Source organism: Myotis davidii, unplaced genomic scaffold, assembly GCF_000327345.1.
Source record: "Myotis davidii unplaced genomic scaffold, ASM32734v1 scaffold53, whole genome shotgun sequence".
NCBI lineage: Eukaryota > Metazoa > Chordata > Mammalia > Chiroptera > Vespertilionidae > Myotis > Myotis davidii.
In genome coordinates, this window is record NW_006286140.1 from 1,332,932 (window position 1) to 1,352,471 (window position 19,540).

Consider the following 19,540-nt stretch of genomic DNA (forward strand, 5'->3'; position numbering starts at 1 on the left):
AATCTGAATGCCTGGGTATAAGGAATGGTTCCTGTTTCTTGGTTAGAAAAGTGGCCTTGAAGTCTTTAGGGAGAAGTTCCTCGTGAGAAGAAATCTCATTAAACTTTCAATGTGACCTATTTAAGCTTGACTGGAAAATGCATAATTGTTCTTTTGGAAACCCAGAAGAGAGCAAGTCAACATCCTTTGTAGCCAAGTCAATATGAAAAGTGTCTGTTTATAGACAGGTGCCATAATGGTCCATAGGAAAACTGACAGTTTTCAATTTCAGCACCTGAAGGGAAACACATTTGTATGTGAGATTGCTTAAATAGATCCCGTTACTTTATAGTTACATCGTACCTGGATTTGTGTGTATATGCAGTTCACTAAATTATTTTACCAATCATTTTATAAAATTCAAAAATCTGCATTTTTCCCTGATTCTGTCAATTTTCAGGGACCTTTTTGGTTGGTTTATTTGTATTGCCCCCTGGAGATGGCTCTCACTAGTTCATTCTTCCCAATTGTTTATATTTTGTTATTTTTTATTGATTCAAAGGTACATGCAATTGTTTTCAGGAATAAGCTTCTATATTAAGCAATGTGACATATCTTTCAAAACCATTTTACAAAGACCAGTGCTTTTGGACTCTTGAGTTCTGATAGTATTTTGTCAACACAGAAACACTTGCTGGTTATTGAAATTAATCAAAAGTATGGCAAATGTTTCTGTGGTGTTATTTTGTTGTTGTTGTTTTTTGTAGAATCTCCTTTTTTTTCTTTACAATAATAAATGTCTCTGTGTTTTATTGATTCTCATCAAATTCCAATAATGAATGGATTGGTTGGCCTTCTACAACTGAGGTATCTAATTAATTTTTTTTAGTCAGAAACATTTAATCCTATAGAAATAATTTTTATTATGTTTCACTCTACACATATCAAATATACTGAGTGGCCAGATCATTATGACCCCCCCATCAGTACTTCGTTGGGCCACCTTTTGCCTTCAATACTGTGGCGATTCTTCTTGGCATTGACTCCACGAGATGTTGAAAGGTGATGCGAGGAATCTGACACCATGCCTGATGAACAGCACTGTCCAGTTCTGTGAGATTTGATGGTTGTGGAACCAGCTGCCTGATGGCTCTTTTAGCTTTGTCCCACAAATGCTCAATTGGATTGAGATCTGGTGATTGTGGGGGCCACCTAAGCAAGGTAAAGTCTCCCTCATGTTCTTGAAACCACTCCTGCACAATACGAGCACCATGGCATGGCGCATTGTCTTGTTGGAAGAAGCCATCTCCATTGGGATACGCCATCTACATGATAGGATGAACTTGATCAGCAATGATGCTTAGGTATGTTGTGCTATTCAGATGTTTTTAAAGGTCTGGCCCTCTAGCAACTTCAGCATGACATTATAACTAATTTACCTACAAATATCAGGTGGTCATACTAACATAATGATCTGGCCACTCAGTGTGTGTGTGTGTGTGTGTATGAATGCTCCTAACCTTGGCATGCCCCATATGTAAGAGAATTAATTCTATAAGAAAAAGCATGTGTATGTCTGTTCTCTGTCTATCTCTATTTGTCTATCTATCTATCTCTATCATCTCTCTATCTCTAATTTATAGATAATATATAACCATATTATAGATTTAGTTATATGTGTAGATATAGATAGATAGATGATAGAGATAAATAAATTATAGGTAGATAATTTTTTTCTCTGAGAAAAATATGAATTTTAATAATACAGGAAATGCATTTCTGACCTTTTAAGTGAGTGTGCTCATCTCATTTTACCTGTTGGATCCAGGTACCAGGTAACTAACATAAAATCTGTCCATCTCAAAGACTATGGTTTTTCCTGTCCTTCAGAAGAAAAAAACATATTTAAATACACATCATTTTATTTCTGTGCATTACTTTAAATAGATTTGACATTTATCAGCATCTATCTTCCTCCCTCTATTCCTACCTTATGGCAATATCCTTGAAATCACAGTTTCTCCAAATGGCTTGTGGGTGGGGAAAAAAGATAAAATCATATTATATTCACTTTATTAACTATATTTAGAAGCTCCAGTAAAGAGCATCATAGAATATGAAACATAGGTTCCATATTAATTTTCATTATTATTGGTGTGAGTTTTTGCAAATATTTCTCATACTTTTGTTTCTTTTAATCCACTGTGTGTCTGAACAAGCTTATAAAACAAGGATCACGGGGAACCGGTTAGCTTTTTAAACATATAATCTCTATTCATGGTGGGAAACTATAAAAATTCAAGTTATATTATGTCCTGGTAATGTCGTCTCAACACCATGATTATTAAACCATCTGACTTTCCCTTACAATTTCAATTTGAAAACAATTGCATTTTTCAAAGATGCAAGCTTTTGATAATTCAGAAATTCATCTATAAGCATGTGTTAAGGAATATGGGATGAGTATGAGGAATAAAAATAATAGACACCAAGTATCCAAGTATACATTAAAACAATAACAAAAATTATACTATCCCAAAATAAATACAAGTCTTAATGGATATAAACACGTTACCTTATCATATAACAGCAGAACATTATTTAATCTGTTGGGCTCTAATTGAGAAGCCAATCACACTGGCAGTCAGTGTGACATTTCTCGGACACACAGAATCACATGAGGCAGTAATCCATTGGTTCATATTTCTATTTGCATATAGCCAGAACTTCTCTGAAGTCTAAGAATAGATCTCCCAATCTATGCATGTCCAAGCAAACATTCTTTTCTCTGGTAGACAGCAAACAACAGTTTCTATTAGAATGAGACTTTCTATTTTTTATGAACAACTAGTTATTTTAATATAAGAAAAGGAGGTGAGTCCAAATCCATAAATAATACAAAGACACTATGGAAATAGAATTATTTTTTAAAATATATTTTATTGATTTTTTTACAGAGAGGAAGGGAGAGAGATAGAGAGTCAGAAACATCGATGACAGAGAAACATCGATCAGCCCGCCTCCTGCACATCCCCCACTGGGGATTTGTCTGCAACCCAGGTACATGCCCTTGACTGGAATCTAACCTGGGACCTTTCAGTCCGCAGGCCGACGCTCTATCTACTGAGCCAAACCGGTTTTGGCTGGAAATTGAATTATTTTCCTAATATTTCTGAGTTACATAAACCTGCTCATTTAGGAAGATATTGATATATTTTCCATTAGTTATAATACTACATTTACTTCATCTTCAGAAGAAAAATATGAAAAATCATTTAAGAAACAAATCTTGCCCATATGAAGATGAGTTACTGAATCTTGCACAGAATATGAAGGTGTGTATCAGTCAAAGAATTGTAGGAGTTTTTTGACTAGTCTTCCCCCCTTTGGAAAGCATTCTAAAGATGCATTCGTACATTGTGAAAGGATTCAAAATGCAGTGTGCTAGTCACTTTCACTGTGACTCTCTAGAAATTCTCTTCCATTTCCCTCCGCTATTGCAAAAAGATCCTTGGGATGAGGAGGGAATATAAGATAGCCACAGACACTAAGGGATTAGAGTTCATCAGGACAGAGACTCTTGATGCTTAAGTGTCAACAGCTTTTCTTTATGACAGGCTTTCCAGTAGCCAAGCTGCATTTCCCTGGCATGCCTGTAATAGAACTGCTCTTCTCCATCACAATTTCTGCTTTATTTGCACTTTGAGCCTTGTGTCAGAGCATCGTGTCCAAAGAATCTAGGATTGATTTCAACATATCACATTTACATTCTTGGACATCACATCTTCAATCCAAGGAAATTTATTTGCTTAACTGTCATTTGTGATCCTCCATGGAGGCACAAATTTGACAATGTCCAAATTTAGAAGCGCCATTTCAAACACTATACAGTTGACTCATGAGCAATATGGTTTGAACTGTGCATGTGCACTTACACACAATTCTTTTCAATAAATATACAGTCCAACCTTTATCCCCAGGGTTGCAAATCCCAGATTCAACAACTGAAAAGCAAAAGCAGTATTTTCAATAGTGGTTGAGAATCTCTGTATGCAGGGGACCTACTTAAGTTATATGCAGATTTTTAAGTGTTCAGGGGCAATCTGCTCCCTTTACCCCACCTTGTTGAAGGGTCAACTGTATTGTACTTTGTCAAACCATATATGAAACATGTGCGGTAAGTGGAATAACAACCCCTTCAAAAATGTTCTCTTCCTAATCCATGAGACCTGTTAATATGATGGCAAAAAGACTTTGCAGATATGATTAAGACTCTTGAGATGGGGAAATTATCCCAGGTTATCTTAGTAACACCAAAATAATCACAGGAGTCCTTAAAAGTAGACAACCTTTTCTGGCTGTGGGTAGAAGGACATGTGACTATGGAGAATGATCAAAGAGATGCAATATTGTTGGCCTTCAAGATGGAGAAAGGTAGCCATGAACCAAGAAATATGAGTGATCTCTTTCTGGTTGGCTACACAATGTATTTTACCCAGAGCCTCCAGAAAGGAACATAGCTCTACTGATGCTTTGATTTTCATCCTGTAAAACCCACATCATACTTCTAGCCTACAGAATGTAGGATAAGACATTTGTATTGTTTTAAGCCACTAAATGTATGAAAATATGTTAGGACATCAATAAAATCTATTACAATGTCTAATAGAACTACCCTTCATATGTTATCAGTTATAATTTCCAATGCCCTTTTAGCAAGTCCTCTTTTATACATTTCACTCCCCCACTATATTTGGGGATAAAAAAATATCCTCATCTACCCACCTATCTTTCAGCCAGGGTTGTAATGTAGCCAGCTATTTAAAATAAATTAACAATGCATCAGCTTCCATTTCAAAGTTGTAAGAATCTTCTTTCCCCAAATTACCTATCTCACTTATTCCTTTAATTGGCACCATGGAGGGCAAGTATGGTTATCTCAAAAACTAAAACTCAAATACTAATACTCAAGTAAAAAAAAAAAACACATAGAATTCAAGGGCACATGGTATACTTTTTGAGCTAGACCATATGTTTGGCTATCCTATCTAATAAAAGACAAAAAGGGTAATTAACCATACCTCCGCTATGCTTCCCATTGGCTAATCAGCAAGATATGCAAATTAACTGCCAACAAAGATGGCGGCCAGAGGCCAGCAGCTGAAGCGAGCAGGAGGCTTGCTTGCTCCAGTGATGGAGGAAGCCAAGGTTCCCCGCCTGCCGCGGCCCAGCTCTAAGCTCTGAAAGCAACAGCTCCAAAAGCAACAAAGTTTCAATTATAGAAGCTAAACAAACACCAGATACCTGCTTTCAGCCAGCCGCGGCCTCAGAGTTGGAGTGAGCAGGACGGCAACAAAGTTTCAATTATAGAAGCCAAACAAACCCCAGATACCTGCTTTCAGCCAGCCGCGGCCTCAGAGTTGGAGTGAGCAGGACGGCAACAGAGTTTCGATTATAGAAGTTAAATAAATCCCAGAATGATAAAAGGAGAGGCCAGTAGCTTCAGTCACAGGCCAGCCTGAAAACGGCCTTCAGCCCCTCACACATACTGGCCAGGCACCCCAGTGGGGACCCCCTTCCTAAAGGGGGTGTGGCCAGCCTGAAAACAGCCATTGCCCCTCATCCAGCTATTGAGGCACCCCAGTGGGGACCCCCACCCTGAATGGGGTGTGGCCAGCCTGAAAACGGCCACCAGCCCCTCACCCAGGCTGGCTAGGCACCCCAGAGGGACCCCCATCTTGATCCAGGACACCAGACTGGCCAGGCACCCCAGTGGGGACCCCCACCCTGAAGGGTGTGTGACCAGCTTCAAACAGCCATCATCCCCTCAACCAGGCTGGCCAGGCACCCCAGCGGGACCCCCACCCTGATCCGGGACACCCTTCAGGGAAAACCAGCCAGCCCCCACCCGTGCACCAGGCCTCTATCCTAAGCCAGCATGTGGTCATTCCCCAAGGGGTCCCAGATTGTGAGAGGGCACAGGCTGGTCTGAGGGGACTCCCCCCCCTCCCTGAGTGCACAAATATTTGTGCACTGGGCCTCTAGCAATACAAATAAATGCCAATCCATTTAAAAGATGATAGTCACACACACACACATACACACACAATTGTTTTATGACTGAATGGAATTAAATTAGAAATCAGTAACAGAAAAGATACTTAGGAAATCATGTAATATTTAGTAGTTAAATAATTCAATTTAAATAACATAGGTTAAAGAAGAAATCACAAGGTAATTAAAATCTGAATTTAAATGAAAATAAAAATAAAGCACGTCAACATTTGTGGGATAAAATTAAATCCCATATTTTAAGAGAGATTTATTTTTCCTTAGAGAAAAAAAAAAGTTCTAAAACTAATTATTTGTTTCTAGCTTCTTAAGGTACAATCTTAGTTAAACATATTCAACTTACTTAAACATATATAAAGCAAGCAGAAGGAAGAAAATAATTAAGAAAAATAAGAAATTAATGAAATAGAAAACTTCTGGTTTCTAGACTAAAGAGAAATCTATGAAAGTGAAACTAATTTTTGAAAACATCAATGAGACTGATAAAATTCTGGCCAAACAGAAGAAGAGAAAAAGAAGGAAAAAATGATCAGTATTAGGAATGAAATGACATATGTCACTATAGAATTTATTCACATTAAAAGGACAATAAGAAAATATTATAAGCTACTTTATGACAATAAATTTATTTAGATGAAGTGGACCATTTCCTTAAAGGAAAAAAATTCCTACAATTAATTCAAGAAGAAAAGCTGTGGTACATTTATACAATGGAACGCTATGTGGCTATAAAAAAGAAAGAACTCTTACCCTTTGAGACAGCATGGATGGACCTGGAGATTATTATGCTAAGCACAATAAGCCAGTCAGATAAAGACAAATACTATGTGATCTCTCTATGTGGAATCTAAAGAACAAAATAAATTGACAAACAAAATAGGACTAGAGGCATGGGTACATGGAACAGACTAACTGCTGTCAGAGGGTGGGGAGAACAGGAAGAGATCAATCAAAGAATATATATGTATATTTGCATAGCCCATGGACACAGACAATAATATGGTGAAGATCAAGGAGAGACAGGGGCAGGGTAGAGGGAGGTAAAGTGGGGGGAAATGGGGAACATCTGTAATAGAGTAAAAAAAAAAATTAAAGAAGCTGAATAGTCCTATTGTTACAAAATAAAAATAACTCAATTAAACAAACAAATGCCTACTACAAAGTAATCCAAGACACTTGGCTTTACTGCTAATTTCTACTGAAAATTTAAGAAAGAAGCAACACTATTTCTAAACAAACTGTTCCCTCCAAAAATGGAAAAGAATACTTCTCAAATTAATTAAGGAGTTAGCATTACTGTGAATAAATCAGACACAGATGTTATAATAAAACTACAGATACATCTCATGAATTAAGGAATAAAATCTTAAAATATAATCAAACCGAGTGCAGAAAATATAATAAAATGATACTATAAGATGATAAAATGGGGCTTATCCCAGAAATTGTTTAATATTTGAAAAATCAGCCTATGTAGTTTGTCATATCAATAGGCTAAAAGTGAAAATCATATTATTATCTTAATAAATATGCAAAAGTCTTTGACAAAATTCAACATACATACTAGGAATGAGGAATTTTCTTAACCTGATAAAGGGTATCTATGAAAATTCTACAGCTAACATTATTCTAAAATGTAGTAAATTGTGTATTTTCCACCAAAGACAGGGAAGACAGAAGTATTCACTCTTACTACTTTATTTTAACTTTGTACTGGGGGCCTGGCTAGCACAAAAAGGGAAAAAGATGAAATAAAAGGCATTCAGTGTTTTTTTAAAGAAATAAATTTCTATTTACATGCAAATAACATGATCATCTGTTAAAAGACTACTAGAACTAAAAAGTCAGTTTATCTATGTCACAGGAGGCAAACTTTGTAAAAGTTAATTTGCAGTTCTATAGACTAGTAATGAAAAAATGGAAATTAAAATTAAAAAGAGCATATATAATAGAAATGTAATGTAAGAATTAGGGAAAGTTTTAAAAAACATGTACAATACCTGTATCTTACAATAACAAAATATTGTTGAGAGAAATTAAAGAAGAACAAAACCATTCAAGATATTGATTATGTTTATGGATTGGAAATATCTATATTATGATGTCAATTACCCCCACAGTGATATAACACACACACAAAAAAAATCCCGATTGACACTGACAAGTAATTTGTATCAGTTAATTGACAATCTAATTCTTAAATTTACATGACAATACAAAGCAAGTACAAGCTCCAAAATTATTTTTAATGAGAAGAGCAAAATTGGATGGCTTGCGTTACTTGATTTAGATTTTATGATAAATCTAGTGCAATAAACACACACACACACACACACACACACACACACACGCAACAAGCCTGATTGGAATGGCTTAGTGTTTCAGAGTTGAACCTATAAACCAGGAGGTCATAGTTAGATACCTTGTCAGGCACTTGCCTGAGTGGCAGGCTCGATCCCCAGTAGGGGGCATGCAGGAGGCAGCCAATCAATGATTCTCTCTCATCATTGATGTTTCTATCTTTTACTCCCTCTCTCTGACTCTCTGAAATCAATAAAAATATATTTAAAAAAACACAACAAAAATAACCCATGGTGTTGACATAAGAATGAGATATAAATTATTGGAACAGAATAATTAATTCAAAAGTCAATCCAGACATATATGGTCATTTCATTTTTGACAAAGTTGCACAAATAAAACAATAAAAAAGATAGCTTTTCAACAAATGATGCTAGAACAATTGGATATTCATATTAATTAATACACGTACAAAATTTATATCAAAGTGGATCAGAGTCTAAAAGATTAAATTCAAAACTCTAAACTTCTGCAATACATAGAGAGAAACATTTTTGACATTTGAGTAGGGAAAAAATTTCTTTGATAGCATGAACCACAAGAGAGAAAAATTGATTTTATGTATACTGTAGGGAGTTATATTATTCCAATATTTTCAGCATTGAAGAAAATATAAATATCAAAATTCATTAATATTTTGGAGAATATTCAATTTAAAAATGAATAATCTGAAGCACTCGAGATTTAACTATCAATGTTGAGATCTAATTGTCTATGTCTTTACCTCACAGTTTTTATTTTTACTTTTATGTAAATTATAACTTTATTCTCAACTAGATACAAACCCTTTTCACCTCAGCAACCCAGGATTATAAATATATTCAAAGGGACACTGACACTTCTCAAGATGGTAATTTGCCTTTGGTGCACATGCATGTTTATCCCTTATTATTTTTCTTGGTCTGATTCCTGTCCCGGCCCTTTACCGTATCTTCAAATGCTACTTGCTTATACAAAGAAATTCTGTCAGGGATCTTAGGACTGACAAAACTTCTTTGTATTATCAAGTGATTATTAACTTTGGGTGTTATAATGACAATGGAGTGAATGAAAGATTAGAAAAAAAATATTTACTGGACTCCAACACCATGCAAAGTCCTTTGTAAGCTTTATCTTGCTCAGTCCTCAAACATGTCATGAAATACTGGTGATTTAGGTATTATTTCAGTATTAATGACGAGAAAATGGAGTTTTGGGGTTATTAAGGGAGCCTGACCAAACTCAAAAAGAAAGTAAACAGCAGAGCTTTTATTTAAGCTACAACCTGTCAGAGTTCAGAGTCTTTGCTCTTTTTGCTAGTTTAGCCTTCATCTGGGAGGTGAGGAACTTGGACTTGCTGATGAATAGTGAGAAAGATGGTATAGTAGTCATCTACTGCTGCATAATACATTATCCCAATACTTAGCAGCTTAAAATAGAAGTAAATATTCTTTAACTCACATAGTTTTTTGGATCAGAAATTAGGGGGCAGTTGGGTTACAGAATACCAGGGGATTTTAATTTATGGAGACGACTGCATGACAACATGGGGAGGCTAACACTATTGGAATAATTTATTACTTAGATTCCCCATGCAGGGTTACACGGAGAAGCACTAGTGTCAGTCAGGAGGCAGAAGCCAGAGCAAGGAGAAAACAGAGGCTTTATTTTATTTTCTGGGGGGAAAGCAGGAAAGGAGATACAGTTAGGATTAGCTAGCTGAGTACTGTCAGTAGACTCTGGACTGTAGCAGTGTTCTTTGGTTGCCTGAGTTGATATAGGGCTGGGGAAACATTGGCTTGGTGTTTGAGAGTTACATAAAGGAGCTGGTTAAGGGTTTGGATTCAGGATTGCTTGGTTTGCATATGAGTTATGTTTGCGTTCTCAGAGAAGTTGTTTATTATCTACTAGTGACCCTGCGCACGAATCCATGCATGAGTAGCTTGCTGCCACTTGCCTCAGCTGGCCTCCCCACCCACCACCACACATAGCTCTCTGCTGCTCATAGCTCACTGCTTCGCCCTCCTGCTGATCAGTCCTTATGTGATGGCATCCCAACTGATTTGCATATGACCCTATTATAAGTATAGATAGGAATTAATAAGCCTGGTATTGCCCCAGTTAGCCCCCTCAAGATGTCTAAACATAATAAAATATTTTTTAAAAAATGATTACTACAGCAGCCTAGTTGGGTGGCTGTAGCTTAGGCTCTCTCATGAGGTTCCAGTTAAGGTGATAGACAGGGCTGCAGTCTTTTAAGAGCTTGACTGGGGTTGGAGGATTTGCTTCCAATGGTGCCAGTTATTGGCAGGAGGCTTTAGTTCCTTTGCATTGCTATGTAACAAATTGCTATGCTTTTAATGGCTTAAATCAACACAGGTTTGCTGTCTCAGAGTTTCCATGGGTCAAGATTCAAGTACAGATTTGATTGGGTCCTCTGTTCATGGTCCCTTTTTGAGGTTAAAAATCAAGCTATTGGCCAAGCTGTGGTCTCATCTTGAGGTCAGAGTCCTTCTCCAAATTCATCTAGGTCGTTTGCCAAAACCAGTTTTTTTTTTTGGCTATAAGAATGAGGTCCTTCTGTTCTTGCTAGATGACAGCGAGGAACCTCTCTGAGCTCCTGGAGGCTGTTCTCAGGTCCTAGTCATGTAGCCCTCTCATAACATGGCAGCTTCTTCAAAGGCAACAGGGAGACTTCTCCAGTCTGCTATGGCGGCCTTAAGTAACACGATGTAATCATGGGGACATCTTTGAATTCTGCCCACCACATTCCATCAGCTCTGCACTGACAGTACTTGGCAGTTAGCTTCTCCAAAATCAAGCAACCTAGGGGAGCAAGCAAAGAAGAGGTTTCAATGCTCTGTGTGACCTAGTCACATGAGCCCTGTACTGTTATTTCATCTTTATTCTAATCTTTAGAAGTAAGTCACTATGATTGTCCTACTCTCAGGACAGAACAATTAGTCTCCAGGTTTTAAGGGGAGCTTATAAAAATATATGGATATATCTTTAAAACGCTTAAAATTTTTAACTTTTTGTCTCATCATCTACAAAATGAAGTGTTTAAACCAACTGGTTACTAACATTCTTGAAGTATATGTGTATGTATGCTTACATATTTGCCTTTAAAATAGCTTAATTCTTGTGCCTTCAGTTGAAATATTCATTGGCAAAAGGATGACTCTAAGAAAAAATATATTTATTTTGAAATCAGTTGGTCTTGATTTTTATAGTAATGATTTTTCCTTCAAAGTGTTTTTTCTGATCTCTGTAATTTAATTAATAGATAAGAACTCAGAGCAATTATGTAAATGTGTGCACATGGGGAGATTTTCACAACATATTTTGCCACATTTCAAACTGTCAAATTGTTGTTCTTTTTTTTTACAGAAAGATTTTTTATAAACAACTTTTTTTTTCTCACAAAATAATGGGTAGTGTTAACTTTGTTTTTGTGAAAGAAGAGAAGGAAAGTGAAAAAAAAAAAAGTTTTAGTCATCCTGACTGGTCTGACATTCAGAGAACTAGAATAATCCATATTCAGTTTTCCCATCAAGAAATTTATGTGGTAAAAAAAAATACTGTGGTTTATGGCATGTATTTTAGACCCATTACCTCATGGACTTAGTGGGTCATGAATTACCCAGCATATATTTCAGGAACATTACCTCATGAAGAAAACATCATTATTATTAGACTCCCATGTTTCTGAAACATAACCTTGCTATGTAGTGGCTACATGAGGCTGAGTAGGAATATATATTAATAAAAAGTGATCCTAAAGATACCTGATCTTAGACAAAACAGATTCCTGTGGAGGGCTAAATGAGCTAACACTATTTCTCTTTGACATTTTGTGAATTAAAGGCTGCTATGTAATTAAAAAGTATATTTCCTGGAGGAAAATGTTCCATTGGAGAAACTTATAGATACATTTTTCTTCTTTTCAGGGTTTCTAAAGAAACAGCAGTCCAAAATTAATCTCAGAGATTATGATCTTCTCAAAAATCTAACTTTTATGTGATTTTAGATTATTGTTTATTAAATAAATTTAACTGATTGAAGATTTCCAGGCCTTTATAAGCCAACCAAGATTAAAGGGTGAAAACCTTGGCACTTCCTCCGGGTGCTACCATCCCGTAGATACTAAAGGTCATGGTGGCACTAAAATATCACAGAAAACATAAGACTCAAGAAAAAGGTTGGATGAAAATTTCACTCAAGGTAGGTACAGTAAACATGATTATCTAGTGATGTCTAATTTTTAAGCAATTTGCTATTTGCCAGAAATTGTACTATATTCTTTATCTAATTTATCACAATCTTCATTATCCTATGAAGAAAACGTTATTGCTACATAGAAATGAGAGAGAGAGATAGAAAAAAGAGAGAGAATCATTAATTTGCCCAATGTCACCTGCCTGGGAAACATCAGTATTAAGGTTCCGCTCAAGGAAGGCTGACTCCAAAGCTTATACATCTGATGACGAAACCGCTACTAAGAAATTCTTATGTATTCATCCATGTAGTTCTAAATTTCTGACTTGCTAAGTGGAACATCTAAGCTATGATACAACCATCAATACACCTTTGTTCTCTAACATAACACTCCGTGTCTGCCCATTGAAACAATGAAGAATATTTTTTCAAGACATAAATATTCTAATAGTGAGATTTCTTTTCTGCAAAAACATTACATAATAAACAACTCCCCAAATTTCAGTAGTTTCTGATGATTAACATGTTTCCCCCCTCCACCCTTCCACCCTCCTGTGGACAGGACTATGGGTTGAATAGGATAGCTCTACATCAGATTATGTTTTGGATTTTCCACAGGTCAGTCAGTCTGGTATCAGCAGATATATGGGGCACACTATCATGCAGAAGAACAAGAGCCAAGCCAAACCACATAAGCATATTTAATGTCTGTGTTTACAGCAAAAGTGCTCACTTTCTACTGGCCAAAGCAAGTTGTGATATTTTGAATTGTAAGGTATTTGATCTCCATCCAAAGTTCCTGGCTCACACCTCCCAAAACCCTTGGGATTTCCTAAGTGTTGACAGTAATAAAAATGGCTTTTTATGTTAATTAGGTAAATTTAGGACCCCACCCAAGGGTGAGGGCATATTGGGAGGAGAAGGGATCATGTGGTTAGAGGTTTGGAACTTTCACTGCCCCACCTACCTCAGGGGAGTAGAGAGGCTGGAAATTCAATCCATTGTCAGTAGCCAATGATCCAACATGACAATTTAATGAAGCCTCTGGAAAAATCCAAAAAGACATGTTTAAAGAGCTTTGGATTTGTGAACATGTAGAGATTCAGGAAGACTGGAACACCATACCTGGAGAGGCCGTGGAACCTCCACACCCCTTCCCATATGCCTTGCTTTGTATATCTCTTCCATCTGACTCTTCCTGAGTTATATCCTTACAATAAACTGATGATCTAGTAAGTAACATGTCTCTCTGAGTTCTGTAGGCAGTTATAGCAAATTAATAAAACCCAAGTAAGAGGGTTGTGGCAACATTTGGTTTATAGCCACACCTCTAACTTATAATCAGTCAGTTAGAAGTACAGTTAATGACCCGGACTTCTGATTGCCATTCTGAGTTGGAGGGGATAATTGGAACCTCCAATCTATAGCCAGTGGGTCAGAAGTATAGGTAAAAGCTTAGGACCAGACTTGGCATCTGAAGTGTGTGTAGGTGGTTAAGGAATAGACTTATAGAGCTGAACCCTTAACATGTGAGATCTAATGCTATTGTTATAGTATAGTAAGAAACTAGGAAAATTCCAGGACAAATAGAATAGGGAAACTAAGACAGATAGTTAAACAGTTTACAGTAACTTAGTAAATCCTATATTTCCTAAAACAAGGACACTTAAGAGTCAATGGATTGCACTTCTCCTCCCCAACCACCCTACTCAGGGAGACAGTTAACAGAAATCCAATTAGTGCCATTTTCCAACCACACCTAAGGACAGGCAAATTAAGAGAATACATCTCATTTTGGTATATCAGCATAAAACTGATGAATATTCTGTTGACCAGCCCCTAAAACTTCCCCTAAATGCCCAGCCTTTAGAAACCCTGAAAATGAAGGTCCCAGTGCACTCTCCCTCCAGAGAGCAGGCCCATGTAATTTCTTTCCTGCTTTCATTCCCCCACAGGCATTTATCCCCTAACCTTGCAACCCCATGAGACTTGCAACCAGAGGAACAATAAGCAATGGCAACTTGTCACAAGCTACCCCCCTGAACCTGTCTCCAAGGCCCCTTTTTGAGAGAAGTAAGCTTGAAACAAAGGCAGACAGGGCAGGGGTCCAGTGGGAAACAAAGGTAGGTGGAACATAGGCAGGGGCAGACAGGGCAGTTTGAGCCAGCCTAATCACAGAAACCAACCATGCTAAAACTAGAGGCCCAGAGCAGAAATTCGTGCATGGGTACAAAGTTCGAGCATCTGGTGTGGAAGGGCAGGTCCCAGCTGACCTCTGGGCCCTGGGCAGCACCTGGGCCCCCGGGTCTCTGTGTGCTCCCCTCTGCCTGAGTCTTGGCTCCCAAGTCCCCATGCAGAGATGTGGTAAGTCCAGGGTGCAGCGTGGGCCTCTGGGCGGTGCTGCACATAAGCCAGGCAGGAAGCACACTTTCTCCCGGCCAGCCTCACAGACTGGCTCCTGTGTGAACCCACAGGGAGCCCAACCAGATCCTGTGGTTCTCACAGCTGTGACCAGGCTCACACAGAAGACACCGCATGGGTGCAGGGTGGGCTCCTCGCAGGCATCTGGCACCTGAGTGTGGGGGCTTCTTCAGCACGAAAGCCTTGGCATCCTGGGGGGTGATAGCAGGGGGAGTGAGAGCGAGCTTGGCGGACATCCCACATTCTCATCGCACCTCTGTCCCCATCACCCCCGCTTCCAAATAGCTGGCAAGAGGTCACAGCGCCTTGCTGATGCCTGCCATGTTCCGCACTGACCCCTGGTGGTCAGTGCATATCATAGCGAGCAGTTGAACTCCTGGTCACCTGGTCTCCTGGTCAAACGACCGCCTGAGGGGACAATTTGCATATTAGGCTTTTATTATATATGATAATAGAATGGTTTTGGGCACAAAGTGGGAGGCATGGGAAACCAAGGAAGGGCCTGCAACAACAAGGTGTACTGATGCATCACAACAGAGAAAGTTCAGGTCCATTGTGAGGCAAGAACAATGAGGGAATCAATCAGGTGGCAACACAGGTAGATATAAAGCAGGCTTGTAGCAAATATATACCCATAGAGCACAAGGCTTCGCAGGCAGCCTATTATTGGGCCCCCTCCCTGTGTGGGGAGTCTGAATCTGCTTGTAATAAATTTTCCATGCTTTTGCTTAAATCTTCTGGTCCACAGAGTTCATTCTTCAGCATTTTGAGATACGACCCCAGGGAAAAAAAACCTCAGCTCACCGTTTTGGTTATCACTTTTCTCTGACTTCCTAGTGAGCCACAGCAGCCCAACTTAGAATCTCCTGTTGCTTCTTGTGTGACTTTCCTTGTTTCACTGTCCTAAGTATATTTTCTCTGTAGTCAATAAATTCTTGCTTGCTTTTCTACAATTGGTTTCTTTATTGAAATATCTTCCGTCAAGAAGACAAGAACCAAAGTCTTGCCATCTTACTGGTAACACTATCTCCAGGTAGATAGTGTCAGAATTGAGTTGAATTCTAGGACACTAAGTTAGTGTCCAGAACATTGCTAGGAAGCGTGAGGAAACACCCATCTCCCTCCCACTCCAAAAGCTGGAAGTTCAATAGGGTAGAGGAGGCATAGCAAGGGTGGGGAGGAAAAACAATTGTGAACAAGTAATGCTATTCTCTATGGGCGTCAATTTATTAACTTTCTAAATGATGTTTAAGTGACTTTATTGGTCTCACCCCCAGAATAACTAGCCTTTCTTCAAATGAAATATGTTACCCAGTTTTTGTTCCAAAACTTTACTTTTGGGGTTTATCAGAAATATTTATTTGTTTATGTATTTACTAGAGGCCCAGTGCATGGACTCATTCATGCACTGATGGGGTCCCTCAGCCTGACCTGCGGGGATCAGGCTGAAACTGGCCCAGTGCATGGATTCCTCCAGGGTGTGTCCAGCCAGTCTTGCCCAGTCCTGATCAGGCCTGATCAGGGCCAATCGGGGCCATCTCATCGAGTCTCTATTGGGCCAATCAGAGCTGGCCGGCCAGGAAGGGACCTTGGGAGGTTGGCCAGCCGGGAGGGACTCCAGGGCATGTCTGGGCAGTCTTGCCCAGTCTTAATTGGCTGGGCCCCAGCAGCAAGCTAACCTACTGGTCGGAGCATCTGCCCCCTGGTGGTCAGTGCACATCATAGTGACTGGTTGAATGGTCGAAAGAAAGGTCAGACATATAGCATATTAGGCTTTTATTATATAGGATTTTTGTTACTTATTTGATTTGTAGAAGACATAATCTATCCATATGAAGCCATACCATTAACTTCCACTGCTGGGCATTCTATATATAATCACCCGCCACCCACTCCACCCACCCAAACACACACACACACACACACACACACACACACACACACACCTTCTTTTCTTACTCTAATAATCTAGTGATTATTTGTCTGGGCAAAATAGGTAATCTGCTTCTAATGCTAAGAATTTTAAGGGCATCTCTTTTCCATAATTATGGCACAGTGATGTCATCTTCTTAAGCAAAATTTGGGCACCTCCTAAGTTCTTGAACAAACCCTCTCTTAGCCATTATTATACTGTACTGCATCTACTACTACATCTGTATGCCCACCAAATTGTAAGTTCCTGGAGGGAAAGGACTTAATACATGTAGATTTATGCCAGGGTTAGTATATAGCGTTCTTAAATAAATGGTAGTTCTTCCATTGTTATTTCTTCCCAACTATACCCTCAGTACCTTGCACATTTTCTAGCACACAGTGTGTGCTCAAAGTTTATTTGTTGAACTGTTTCCTTTTGTGCCTTAAAAGTGACTTTTTAAATGTGAAATCAGTGTTTTCATTTATTTACTTTCTTTTCCCTCCAGCTTTATTGAAATATACTTGACTTATTGTGTATGTTTAAAGTATGCAATGTGATAATTTGATACGTGCATATATTATGAAATGATTATTAACTAAGGTTAGTTAGCACATCTATCACTTCAATAATTACAATTTCTAGTCAGGGTATACAAGGTTACCATTACTGTTGGTTCATATAGGATCAGGGTATCATATATTGGATCACCTTTAACAGTCAAAAAAATCACTAACTTCTTCATTTTTTGACAGCTTTGAATTTGAACCAGGTATACCCCCTAAATCTAGCTTCTGCTAAAGAGTCTACATACATAGGATGATGGTGAGAGTATAGGCCGTTATAATGATAAAAATAGACATGCTACACTCAATTTGGAAATGTGAAACAGATTATTATTCTTGGTTTATATGTATCCCAGAGGACTTATACTTCCCCTCTTTTATAATATCGGTATACTCCTGATTTTAAAATACATAATTATAGCTATGTAGTCCAAACTCATTTCCAAGCCTTAGATTGGGTCATCCCCAAACCCTATCAAATAGCCAAGAGCTTTGCCAATTTGATTTTGTAGTAAAAACAGAATATTCTATTGCAAATTCATCCTGAGGTTTATAACCTGTAACTATTGGCAAGATTTAGCAAGACAAACATAAAATACATGCTCTATAGCAAAACACCCTTCTGAATTGCCTTTATATTCCCTAGTAAAATACTGAGGCCTTTTATATCAGCAGTATATAAAACTATGGGCCCAACTCATATAGTTCAACACACCAGAACAACGTGTTTTAAAATATATTAACTTTGCATTGTATGATGTTTGCAATTTTCCCATGGATTAGCGTTTATTTCCATAACTCAGAGAGAAAGTCTCTAGGGCTTATAGATTGATTTTTTTTCAGAATTCTGATGAAATGGAATAAAAACTAAATGCACATTATTTATAGCAGTATCACTATAAATAATCATAAACCCTTTATGAGAATTGTATTTTCAAAACCACATGCATTGTCTTTTTGAGAGAGAGAGAGAGAGAGAGTGAGAGCAACTCAAATGTTTTGAGAAATTTTCTTAGTAAAACTATGGTTATTAAACAGTTTTAATAATTTACTTTGATACCAAATATTTTTCTTTGCATATGTTTCAAGCTATATTCCTTTACTCAAAACACGAGATTATTCCTTCTACCAAAAATCTTTACGAAAAACTTTAATGAAACGCTTCCTGCTACAAAGATGTGCAGGCCGCACACTGGAGTAACTTTTCACATTTTGGGCTCTCAAAAGCATGTGGGGAGCATCGGATAAACTCAGCCTTGTAACATCATCTACATATGTTATGTACCCTCCACCACCTTTCCTTCCTAAGGCCCTCGGATCAGATGCCTGCAGATTGATTTATGCTCCATTATATTTAGCTGTCACTTCATCCAGAGCTGAAAAGCAGTCATCTCTGGAGAAAAAGTGACAGTGGTTTAATGAAGTGCATGGATAATTCATTGAAGGGCAGGAAATGAAGGCTTGTTTGAATCTCCACCTGTTAGCGTAGGAATATAAGAGTATTTTCTGTCTGGTGTTTTGTCAACAAATTTTGAATGAGGGACTAGCATTCAGAACGTATTGTGTACCTGCATTCCTTCTGCCCCTTTCAACTCCCAGCACACAGCCTTCTGTGGCACCTAGTAGGCCACAGACACCCACCGTGTTCCTCCACGTGTCACCGTGATGGCTGCCAAGTCAACCTGGAATCTTAAAAAATGATGGAAGCAATTTTGTTGAGCACCCAAAGGCTTCATTTGGCCCCTTCACTACCACTCTCCTCTAGAAGAAGTCAGCTCCTTTCTACAACGGTCATTATGAGACAGCACAAAGCGAGGTTACCCATGGAGAAGTAGCCTTTGCCAATGGGCATGGACACGTTCTGTCACATTCTATGATCCTTACCTTGCCCCTCACATGTTCTTCACTCAGAACCACCAGGTTTGGGGAAACTTTATGGAGTATCTTTCATTTCATTTTCCATTCCAGGAGTTACTCTTATAGAGTGCAAGTTCTCCCTGGCAGGGGGCGGGGGGAGGGGGTGGGGCGTAAT